The sequence below is a fragment of the Oryctolagus cuniculus genome, chromosome 14 (genome assembly GCF_051225735.1).
Source record: "Oryctolagus cuniculus isolate XC-2025 breed Fujian yellow rabbit chromosome 14, ASM5122573v1, whole genome shotgun sequence".
Taxonomy (NCBI): Eukaryota; Metazoa; Chordata; class Mammalia; order Lagomorpha; family Leporidae; genus Oryctolagus; species Oryctolagus cuniculus.
This window is the reverse complement of record NC_142880.1, coordinates 83280762-83293401: the sequence shown is the minus strand read 5'-3', so window position 1 is coordinate 83293401 and position 12640 is coordinate 83280762.

Sequence of the window (12640 nt, the reverse complement as noted above, 5' to 3'; positions counted from 1 at the left end):
CCTCTTTGGCTTTCACATTAAATCAATCAATTAATTGATCGGTAACAACATAAATAAAATTACAGAATCTTAGGTCCTGTCCTACTGGAAGCTGCGGTTTAATAAGGTCAAGTGACTCGTTCATGCTTTATAGGTTAAGGAGCACTGCCCTAGCCACTCTGTACCTGTAAGCACTCTCCCAATATATCCCTACTAGGATTTGGGTATAGCTTGTGTGATTCCTTCTTAGAATCATGTGTTGGAAACCTCGTCCCCACGTGGAGAGGTTAAGAGGTAGAGGGATGTGGGGAGCAATCCGGACTGGACTAAGTTACTGGAATTAAGACTTATTCTATGCATCTGCTCTCCCACAATATGGCGCTGGGAGAGAAGTAAACAGCTTCCGCACAGCTGCCTCCAGTTCAACCAATAAACTGTAGGACTTGCTCCTGATTGGAGAGCAGCGTACTCGGCGTGTGGGCAGCCGAGTTGGGATTGGCGGAGGAGGACTATAAAGGAGGAGAGAGACGGCATGCACCAGGGAACATCTAAGGGGAACATCTAGCTGAAGGAACACCTGTGCAGCCCCCGAGAAAGCCGGCCGGCGGTGTGCCGCTCCCCTGCGGAAGTGGGGAATGTGGCCAGGGGAACTGCCCTTCCACGGAGGTGGAAGGGATAGTAGCCAACCCGGGAAGAACCAGCAGCAAACCCGGGGAGGGCCGAGCAGACGAAAGAACAGCGCAGGGTCCTGTGTCGTTCCTCCACGAAGAGGGGGAGCGACAGAGGGACATTTACTGTTGGGACCTAATGGGAGGTTGCAAACCCCACCCCTTGCAATGTGTTTCTGGTCTCACCATGTGACCTGGCCCTCTCACGTGCACTTGTACCACTGTGATGTCATCCACTGGGAGAGGATGCAGCAATGGGGGCCCTTGCTAGAGCTGGCACCATGCCGTTTGGACTTTCAATCTCCAAAACTGTGAGCTAAATATATCTCCTTTCTTTATAAAGTCCCTAGCCTCTGGTATTTCATTATAGTAATGAAAAACAAACTAATATGGTTTCCTGTGTTATTCTACAACCCCATTTCCTCGCCAGTGTTTCTGTGTGTATGATTTCCACAGCTTCCTCCTTGTGCATCCATACCAGTACAAGGTGCTATATCAGGGCTGGCGTTGCTGTGCAAGGGGTTGAGCTGTTGCTTGTAATTCAGGCATTTTATGTCAGCGTGCTGGTTTGAGTACCACATGCTCCACTTCCAATCCAGCTCCCTGCTACTGTGTCTAGGAAGGCAGCAGAAGTTAATCTTGGGCCCCTGCCACCTGCAAAGGAGAATTCCAGGCTCCTGGTTTCAGCCTGGCTTCTTTGAAATAAATAAGTTAATGGCTTTTTTTTTTTTTTTTTTGACAGGCAGAGTGGACAGTGAGAGAGAGAGAGAGAGAGAGAGAGAGAGAGAAAGGTCTTCCTTTGCCGTTGGTTCACCCTCCAATGGCCGCTGCGGCCGGTGCACCATGCTGATCCAAAGCCAGGAGCCAGGTGCTTCTCCTGGTCTCCCATGGGGTGCAGGGCCCAAGCACTTGAGCCATCCTCCACTGTACTCCCGGGCCACAGCAGAGAGCTGGCCTGGAAGAGGAGCAACCGGGGCAGAACCGGTGCCCCAACCGGGACTAGAACCCAGTGTGCCGGCGCCGCAGGTGGAGGATTAGCCTAGTGAGCCAGGGCGCCAGCCAGTAAATGCTTTAAAAAAAAAAAAGATTTATTTATTTATTTGAAAGTCAGAGTTACACAGAGAGAGGAGAGGCAAAGAGAGAGAAAGAGAGAGAGAGAGAGAGAGAGGTCTTCCATCCTATGGTTCACTCCCCAACTGGCCACAACAGCCTGAGCTGCACCAATCCGAAGCCAGGAGCCAGGAGCTTCTTCCGGGTCTCCCACTCAGGTGCAGGGGCCCAAGGACTTGGGCCATCCTCCACTGCTTTCCCAGGCCATAGCAGAGAGCTGGATCAGAAGTGGAGCAGCCGGGACCAGAACCATATGGGATTTCAGCACTTCAGGCCACGGCGTTAACCCGCTGCGCCACAGCACCGGCTCCAGTAAACTTTTTTTATAAAAAAAATAGTGCCATGTCTTTGGTAAACTCTTTAAATAAAATGATATAACAGATACTTATTTGTGAGCTTAGAACCATAACCTAACCATTACATACATGAGTAGATTTGTTCAAATTGAATCAGCAATTTATACCAATGGCTCTGAACCCTAGATGTACATGATATTCACTTAAGAAAGTTTTAGAAAATACTGGTGCCCAGGTTTTATTTAAGTCCAGTTGAATCAGATTCTGACCAAGAACAGGGTTGATATCCTGGCCTAACCTATCAATTATAGAGTTTGTGCTTAGCAGATATGCAATAAGTGCATGAGAAATCAGTCAAGTCTGAAACCCTACATTTATTAGAACGACATCTAATCTCACTGGCAAGTCACTCAAGTTACGTACACACCTTAAATTTTACTAATTTAATAAAACCAATCCTCTCCTCTCAGCAGAATACCGTGCATCTAAATTAGCAAGTATTGACTGCTAGGCGTTAGGCTAGAAGAGTTCACAACAGTGTCTGCTCCACAATACCAGCCAAAATCAGTGCACACATGAGGAACTAGAATAGGAGCTCTCGAGTTGGAACTCATTCAGAGCTGCATTTGTGGTTTGAAAGACTCTGTGTTCCCTAAGGCAGCTATCACCCTGTAAAAGAGTACAGCAGCTCCCAGAAGCTTCTCCATACACAGTATAACAGATTGCTTGCATTAATTTTCCATTAAATACTCTTTGGGAATCGAAAATGAATCTTGATGTGAATGGAAGGGGAGAGGGAGTGGATAAGGGGAGGGTTGCGGGTGGGAGGGACGTTATGGGGGGGAAGCCATTGTAATCCATATTCTGTACTTTGGAAATTTATATTCATTAAATAAAAGTTAAAAAAATATTTTAAAAAAAGAAAAGAAAGCAGTAACATTAGTGCAATGCCATAAGAGGAAATATTTTGTGGTGGTCAGAGAAACAGGAAAGGCTTCTTGGAGTCAAGAGAGAAAGAAATGAACAACATGGGTTGGCTAGGAAGCAGTCAGCTATTAAAAGATAGAGTGCATATTAATGTTTTGTCTTGGTATATTTTATAGTAAGGCTATTTTATGTCCTTGTTGAACAATATCCCCTTCCTTCACATACTAGGAATTAAAGTGCAAATAGCTTAAAAAAAAAAATACTCTTTGGATCTCTGAGTCCTTTGCAATATGACTTTGCAGCTCCTCCAGTTAAGAGACGGAGTCTCCTCCCTGTATTTGGAATCCGGGTCTTGGCTAATAGCATACAATGAAAGTAATGGTGCACCCATCCAAGCCTCGGCCTCAGGGGACCTTGCACATCTCTACTCTGCTTTTGGAACTATTAATTACTATGCAAACAATGAGCTAGCCTACTGGAGGATGAGAGACCACATGGAAGAGACACCAGATATTCCATTAGAGTTTGCAGGAACACTAGCAGAACTACACAACATTAGCAGAGCTACACAGAAAACCCACAGCTATCTAAAGACATGCGAGTCAGCCAAAGACTAGAAGAAATATCCAGCTGATATGTAGATCTGTAAACAATAAGGAATGCTTCTTTTTCAGGGGTGAGGTTTGTTCATTTTCTTAAATATTTATTTATTTAAATTTGAATTTTTTTATTTTAAATCTTTTTAAAATTTTCTATTATTTATTTGAAAGATAGTAAGGGGGTTAAGGCAGATAGAGAGTACTCCAACTATTTCACTCTACAAATGCCTATTACAACCAGGACTGGGCCATGTCATAGCCAGGAATTGTGAACTCAATCCAGGTCTCCCATGTGGTGGTAGGAACCTAATTATTTGAGCGATCACTGTTGCCTCCCAGGATCTACAACAGAAGGATGCTGGGGTCAGGAGCATGAGCCACGTATGGAACCCAAGTGCTCCAACATGGGACATGGGCATTGTAACCGGCATCTTCACAGCTAGACCAACTGCCACACTTGTGTCTTGTTTTACAGCTAAGTTTGCAAGTGGTTTGTTACATACGAATAGCCAAAAGGACAAAGCAAGTCAGCTATGGGACAGTTTCTTTAAAGTTAGAATGGCATCACTTGGTGACAGAGGTCATCTCTCTGGTTCCACATCAGGAAAAAAATCATCTCTACAAAAATAAACAGTTTCTTCTTTCTTTTCTAAAGAAATATTTGCAATATGAATGTATAAATGCATTGTTTTTCCAGTTAAGATACAAAGGTTCTTTCTCATTATCTTGCCAGTTGAGCACAAGGCTCAACTGAACAGGTAGGAAACTTTGGTTACATATATATATATATATATATATATATATATATATATATCATGACCAAATACTGCATGGATTTAACTTTGGTGCTCTGATCAATTTTCAGTCAACCCAGCAGGCAAAGCACAAAAACTCTATCAATAGCATTTTTGAGTAAGCCAGACAGGGTAAATAAGATTACCAATCAGGTCTTTTGAGGGGTTTTGTCCCCACCTTCTTACTGATTGTCAAGTTGATTGACAAGTTTTTTTCCTTCCCCAAAATTGTGCTTAAAAACCCCACTCCCACCAGCCCCTTCAGGTTCTGCCTCTCTTGGAGCCCCCATCCTGGCCACTCCACCAGGAGGTCTCTGACTTAAACAAATCTTGCTTTTCTCTCTGAAAAAAAAAAAAAACAACAACAACAACAACAACAAACAAAAAAGGTGTCTCTGGTCCTTTCAAGTATATGCAAAGCAAAAATTCGGCCCAGCTTACATGCAAGTAACAAGAAGGATTTCACCCACGAAGCAGAAACCTTCAGCCCTGAGTTCAAGAATCTGATAGTCCCAGTCCAGCTCTGAGCAGGATCCCAAGGCTCTCCGCTAGACTGCACGGACCCTGCCCTGGGCTGGGTGACACAGGACATGGCAGCCCTCTGCTCTTCTTTGGTGGAACGTCTATTCTATCAGATGATATTATGTCCCACTTTCAGACTAGAGGGCTAGAGGGCCAGTCACAGCTGAAAGACAAACTTCCAAAGAAGCTTTTTTCCCAAGAAGCCCAAAGGAATGGAGCAACCTTTAGAGTCAACGAATGGCCCCAGAACGTGGTCCCTCCCTCCCGGCAGTGAAGGTGTGAGAAGTCTTAGCTGAGACACCAGATCGGGGGGTAGCACATAACAAGGAGACAGTTGTGGGGTAGGACTTAACACTGCAGGTAATCAAGGCCCATTGGGTAACTCTTACACTTGAATCCCTCTCCTATGTCACACCCACCGCTCTCTTGCATGAAGAGCTGGACGGTAGAATTACAGGAAATATTTGTGAGATCAACTGGAATGCTGAGTTGTCGCCTCAGACCTCAGCAAAGGACCAGAACAGGCCTACTTGCAGGATCTGTGTCCTCTGGGTCCGGAAGCCCCTTGTGACTCCCACAGAGAAGACCTGCCCAGCCATCTGCTCCGGTGGCAGGGTAGAGGTGGGGTGGGACCGGGCCCAGGACACAAGGACGCCTGAAGATAGGCCAGGTGCATGCAGGAGCCGAGGACAACGCCCTTCTTAGGTTCTCCTAGATGGCTGCCTGCACGGACGACTAAACCTCAGCAGAAGGACGCCGAGGCACCACCAGATGCTTGGCCTGAGCATAGGGAAGTAACCAGGCACTGCAGAATGTGACCCTGGCTAACAGAAACTTCAGGTGAGCGATCACCAGCCACCCCGATGAGCCAGCGGAGGGGGCAGGGAGGGAAGAGGCAAAACACCTGCAGAAGTGCAGATGAGGAATGAGTCTGCTCTAGACACCTTCCAGACCCTGAGAGTGGGCAGCCACCTTAGAACTGGCCCGCCCTGCCCTCTCCTCCTACTGCCTGCGGCTGCCCTGGAACACTAGGCTGAGATCAGCAAGGCGGAGGAGGGGCAAATCATCCCCCTGGGGAAGGGTGGGAAGGCAGCCAGGGCGGAGGTCACTGCAGAGGTCACTGCACTGGACTGCATATGTGACCACAGGAACGGGGGGATTGGCATTTCTTAGCCAAGGCGGCCTTGAAAGTCACGGCCCGCCCTGAGTGCGCTCAGGGCTGAAGGCACTGAAAGACTGTGTCCTGATGACACCTCTGGCGGTGAGAGCCTTGTCATGGTGACGGCACGGGCATCCGGGGGCGTGAACTGCAGCAGCCACAGAGCGGCCAGGGAGTGGATCTGAGCCTGGGAAACAGAGTCCCATACGGGGACTTGGGCCTGGGCGGCTGCCGCATAAGAAGCTTCCTCCCATCTGCAGGTGAATTCCGAACCTGGGGCTGCGGTGGGGGCTGCGACCACCCTGGGCCTCGATATCCTGTATAGGGTAATCACGACACCACGGCATATATTAATATCATGACCTCCGTTCAACTCGGTCAAAGCCCCAGTGGCAAACCCTTGCCCGGTACGGCCCCTTCTCGTCCTCGGCGCTGCCCTCGGAGGTGGCAGCCAGCTCCTGCTTGGCATCATGGCCATCTGCAGTCCCCTCCTGAGGCCTACGATGGTCAGAAGGAGGACCAAGGTGGTCATCCCGCAGCAGTCAGGTAACTCCAGGGCGAGCATCACCGGCAGAAATCCAGAGCGACTGCCAACAGGGAGTGGAGATGACTCAAAGGCCAGGCCTTGGTGCCCAACACTGGTTATGGAAGACAGCACATGCTGCCCAGAAGCTTCCAGAATTTCCTGGTCCAGAAGGCAAGCTGAGGAGCAAGGAGCCGCATGGGCTGAGATGCACACGGTGTTTCCTTCCGCCGGGACTGCAAAGCAGTGTGGGAGGAGCAGCCCAGCTGGCCGTCGGAGCCATCAGTCCCCGTGCCCCGGGGACGCCGCACAGGAAACGCTGGACAGCTCAAGGGCACGTACTTGTGCATCAGTCAAACCATAACAATTCCCTCCGCCAAGAAAACAAACAATAAAACGCCAAAAATACCCAGCATGGGAAGCATCGTTTCCTTGGCAGCTTTACAGAGGGCAGCCCTATGGAATCCATAGGTGTTGCTTAGAGAACTAAAAAAGCTCCCGTCTTAGACATCAGTGGGCTTAGCAATCTGCACTTATTTTAAAATCAGTGGCTGTCAACATGCTAAATGCTAAAAATAGGCCTGTCTCCCCTTCTATATTTTATAGACCTAAAAATATTGAAGTTATAAGGGTGTTTTCACCTCTGCCACCCACTTAGTGCCAATTCAAAGGTGAAGCTATTATAATTAGTCCTTTTCAGATGATCTTGACTTCCTCCTGTCGTCTTCCAAAATCAGAGATACAGTCTGTTGCAGGGAGCTTCCCTCTCAAAAAAATCTTGTCAGCTAATTATACCCTTGAGTTGAGCAAATCTTGTTTGCTTTCCTCCTGCTGCAATCAAACAAATTCACTCCTTACCCTCCTGAGATGGACTGTTCACTCAGCCCTGACTTCTGGGGTCTCCAGGCTCTCACAAAAGGGAACCCAGGGCAGGTGTGTGGTGTCTGGGTTCAAGACCCACCTCTGTTCCAAATTACATCTTCTGCTAATATTCACTCTGGCTCAAGCATTTGGGTCACTGAAATCCACAGGGGAGACCCACACAGAGTTCCAGGATCCTGGCTTCAGCCTGGCCCAGCTCTGGTTGTTGCAGCCATTTGGGGAGTGAACCAGAGGATGGGAGATCTCTCTCTCTCTCTCTCTCTCTCTCCCCCTTTTAAATGAATGAAAGTGAATACATACACAAATATTTTTAAAGATGGAGCCACATTAAGGCCATGGTAGTCAAGTGTACACTAGCCTGCCATGCACAGTTCTGGATGACCAACCCAGGTCTGCGGTCGGCCGCCACGATCTCAGACAACAGCATCGCTTTTACTTCTTCCTGCGGGAAAGCATTCTATTGACTTCAGTCTCTCCCAGGGCTACTTGAAGACAAATGGGTTACTTGAAAAGCACACAGGACTCCTTGAAAGGAAGGCACTGCATAAATCCCAGGCAATAACCCACTTACTGTCTGGATTATTGCCCAAAGAAACAAGTCCCTTAGGTCACTGGATTTCTTTGGATTCTCCGAGCCTCCTATAAATTGCTATCATAGGAAGCTCAAAAAAATTGACCAATAAGAACACTTCCTAGGCTTAATCTCTCATTGAAGAGTCTGCTGTGCTCTGCCAATACCACGTGGGCACATCTCTGGCATGCTAATGAAGAACAGAGCGCTGCCCATGCCACCTTGACCAGCTCCTGTGAGAGACGGCCTCCTACCCCCGTGCTGTGAGGTGGGTAGGACTGGGAGCACCACACCAAGTCCCACTGTGCCATTGTTCCTGTGGCCACCACCACTGTTCTCAGCCACCTGAGCAGCCCCATACCTAAGGAACAGGGTCAAGGGCTCCCCAGATAAATAATTTCATGGTCCAGCATTTGTCCCCGGGCAGTATTTATAGGGACTTCTGTAGCAAGCACCTTGGATGGGAAGTAACAATCTGCAATGGCCTAAAACATAACACATACACACACATACACACAAACACACACACATACATTGTCTGGTATCACTTAACAACAGGGATACATTCCAAGAAATGCATTATTATGCAATTTCATCATTGTGTGAATGTTATTGCCTACCCAAACCTTGATGGTATAGCCTACTACAGACCTGGACATGGTTTTCCATAATACACATTTTCCATGAAAATTCTAAAGGACTTTGTAGGATACAATGTATTAATCCTAGGCTAGAAACCTGCATAGTACATTACTGGACTGAATACTGTACTCAATTATAATACCATGCTAAGTATCTACTTATCTAAAAATAGAAAATATAGTAAAAAAAAATACTCAGCAATAGAACATTTTCAGCCCCATTATAATCTCAAGGGAACACTGTTGTATAAGTGGTCTGTCATTGACCAAAATGTCGTGATGTGGCACTTGACCGTGTGTGTATCTCACAGGCTTTGCAGAAGTTAAAGAATTGCACCAAAACTGTCCTGAGTGGATAATGACAGAGAACCCTGGAACTAGGCAGAAGAAACACAGATTCTTGTCCTAGCTCTGCCGGCTGGGCAGCCTGGGATGGGTCTCCTTGGCTGTCCACATCTTCATCCACTTGCGAAGAAACAAGACTCCTTGATCTCCAAGGTCTCAGGTCTAGTCCTCTGAGGTGCCTTGGTTCAAGTTGTAGGTCCTAGCCAAGGTGGTAATCCCCTTCAGCACCACCTCTGGCCATCTGTGGACACCTTTTCACTACCGAAGGTAGTTAGCCCCAGTAGTTGGACAGTTGTGAGTGTCAGGGCCACCTGGGGAGGAAGTACCAATGCAGTCTCCTTGAGGAGGCAGGGGTCAGCCCTGTCCTTCCTCCCAGCACTGGGCTCAGGCAGGCAGGAGGGAAACCCCTCCCCAGTGCCATCGAGGATGAAAGGGAACAAATGGGTCAACTTTTGCACCTTCCATTGGGCCTATAAACCAAAAAGGCCAGGGACACCAAGAGATCTAATAGCATAAGTGGGGACTGAGCACACCAATCAAGTGTAGGTAACAGGTCCCCTCTGCACGCACTTCCATGAGTCACCCAGAGTCGAGCAACCAGAGTTTCCGTTCCTCCTCTGGTCTGTGCACTCCAACAGCCTGGAGCTTCGGGAAGGAGAAGGACAACCTCTGTCCCGGTCAGAGGTGCTCTGCCCTTCCTGCTGCTATGGGCAGAGGAGCAGGCATCCTGCTTCCCAGAGAAGGCAGGAAAGAGCTTGTTCAAGGCAGAGCTGCCCCTTGCCACTTCAGGAGTCAGAAAGACAGCACTGGCCTTGGCCTCACACAGGCTCCCCTCCTGACAAATGGTGGTTTACATGAATTGAAATAGGATCCAAGCCTCTGCTTAGCACTTCAGCACGAGAGCTCTCCAAAAAGTGAAACACCTACTGTGTCAAAACCTAACAAAATCCTGGGTCAGCTGGTTGGCTTCCACCTTGAGAGAATTAGACTTTGGTGCCTCCTTTACCCTGTTCTTCGGCATCCTGAAGAGCTCTCCTGAACTTCATTTTCAATCAAGAGCCAAAGCCCTTTCTAATCGCTGTAACACTTACAAAATCTTGTTTCACATTTGATTTTGCTCCTGTTGAGTTTACTGATTTATGATAAAGAATACAGATGGGGTGGGGGGGGCATTGTGGCACAATGGTTAAGCCACTGCTTGTGACACTGGCATCCCATATCAGAGCTCTGATTTGAGCTGTAGTTCCTTCACTTCCAATCCAGCTTCCTGCTAATATGCCTGGGAAAGCAGTAGATGATGGCCCAAGTAGTCAGGCCCCTGCCACCCATGTAGACCCAGATGGAGTTCCTAGCTCTTGGCTTTAGACCTGGCTGTTGTGGCCATTTGAGGAGTAAACCAATAGAAGGAAGATTCCATCTCTCTCTCTGTCTCTCTCTCTCTCTCTCTCTCTTACTCTGCCTTTCGAATAAGCAAATCTTTATAGATACAAAAACTACAACTAGGGAAAAGCCAAATGGTATAGACGCACAGGCAAGCTCTGGAGAGTGGGCACGGAGCTCCCAGGCCCTCCCTGGAGACCCTCCCAGCACTTTGAAGCTTCTCATTGTTGAAAAACAAAATCCCCATGATTTTCCAGAGGGCTGTCATGTAATAACACAACCTCCTGCAGACACGGTGCTTTATGGTGCACAGCGCACTTTCTGGTGGGCCAACTCATCCCACACTCGGACTCCGAAGTAGCAGGTCCTCTGCCACTATCCCCACGTGCCACATGCAAGAATCTGCTTCCGGGAGGGTTGATGGCCAAGCCCAGCTAGCCTGGGCTCATTTTGTCCTAAAGATGCTTTTTTAGGATTTCAACTCTTTTCCTGCACCCTAAGGAAATCCTTGGATAGTTCTGCCAAACAGTCTCACAATAGCATTTGTTTATATATCTGCCTCCAGGAGCCACAGCCCAAAAAGGAAGGGCCATGTGCATGATCAATTTCACTTTAAAAATGCTAATACATCTGATCAAATGCATTATAATTACATGGGTTCTATTGGCCAAATATATGACTGGCACTGCTTTCTGAATAAGGATTGATACAAAGCACAAGTGAGTAGAATGTCCTGAAACATGAGTTGTAGGTCATCTGAACCAGCTGTTAAACAGCTAGGCATCCATGCCCTCTTCAACCTTCTGCCATCTGCCAGCCCTTCTCGCTCTGAAGAGTGCTGGCCCCTCCAGCCCACCAAGCCCTCCATAAAGGCATTCCCATTTTTCATGAATTTAAAAAAATCATTCAGGGCCGCCTGCAGTGCCGGCATTCCATAAGGTCATCACTTCCAGTCCTGGCTGCTCCACTTCCAATTCAGCTCTCTGCTGTGGCCTGGGAAAGCAGCAGAAGATGGCCCGAGTCCTTGGGTCTCTGCACCCCTGTGGGAGACCCAGAGGAAGCTCCTGGCTCCTGGCTTGGAATCAGCACCGCTCAGACCGTTGCGGCCATCCGAGGAGTGAATCAGCGGATGGAAGAACTCTCTCTCTCCTTCTCTCTCTGCCTCTGCCTCTCTGTAACTTTACCTTTCAAATAAATAAATACATCTTTTAAAAAAAACCATTCTTCTGAAATAGACCATGCAATAATCTTCCATTGGCCTCTTGGTGTGCACATGTAGCTTACCTTCTTAACTGTGCCAGGTATATAGTCTTTCTTAAGCTTATTTCTAATATTGAATGAAATGGGGGCTTTTCTGTTAATAAAATGTTGGGCATTGGAAGTAGTTGGAGTATCTGTAGGAGTGAGGAGAAAGGCACAGATGCTTCCCAGGAACCCGAGCCATATTTCTTATCTAATAACTGAATCTCAGTGTACACATTCTGACACTGACCCAAAGTTGAATGGGTGCCCAGTTTTGCATGATATCTAAAAAGAGCAGTGTGATGTCCCGCCAGTGACTCAGATTACTGACTTCAGGGTCTTCTGTTCTTTGAATTTTGCCTCTGTCTGAAGTTCTCTGCAGGAATTATTGATGTGAGTTTATAGAGATGTTTATAGAGATGTGGGATTTTCTAATGTACAAATCTTTTAGCTAAATTAGTGTCGGGAGTAAGTGCTTCCAGATGAAGAACTGAGAGGCAAGGAAAGTGAAGTAGCAAGTTCAATGCCTGAGGCTAAGTCCCTCTGTAGTCAGAGGTGGGTCACCCAGCCACACCCAGCCTCCCAAAGCTCATCTCTGTCCTTGCCTTGAAGCCCAGAGCTTCTCAGAATCTCAAGAATACCTCTTCTTCATTTCCACATGGGTCCCAATTGGGGTGGATTATTATTCTATTGGCTGACTTGCATTATATCACAAAGCTTTGGTTTGCTCAATTAGTATGCTCCTCAGTAGTCCCTAGCGGGGGCACCAAAAATACACTTAGATCTTTTGAGCATTTGCTCAGGCCCTTTTTCCAAACTATTCCTCCATCCAGGCCTTTTTTTTAGTATTAATTTAAAAAATAAAGATTTATCTTATTTATTTATTTGAAAGGCAGAGTTACAGAGAAGCAGAGGCAGAGAGAGAGAGAAATTCTACCCGCTGATTCTCTCCCCAGATGGCCGCAATGGCTGGAGCTGAGCTGATCTAAAGTCAGGAGCCAG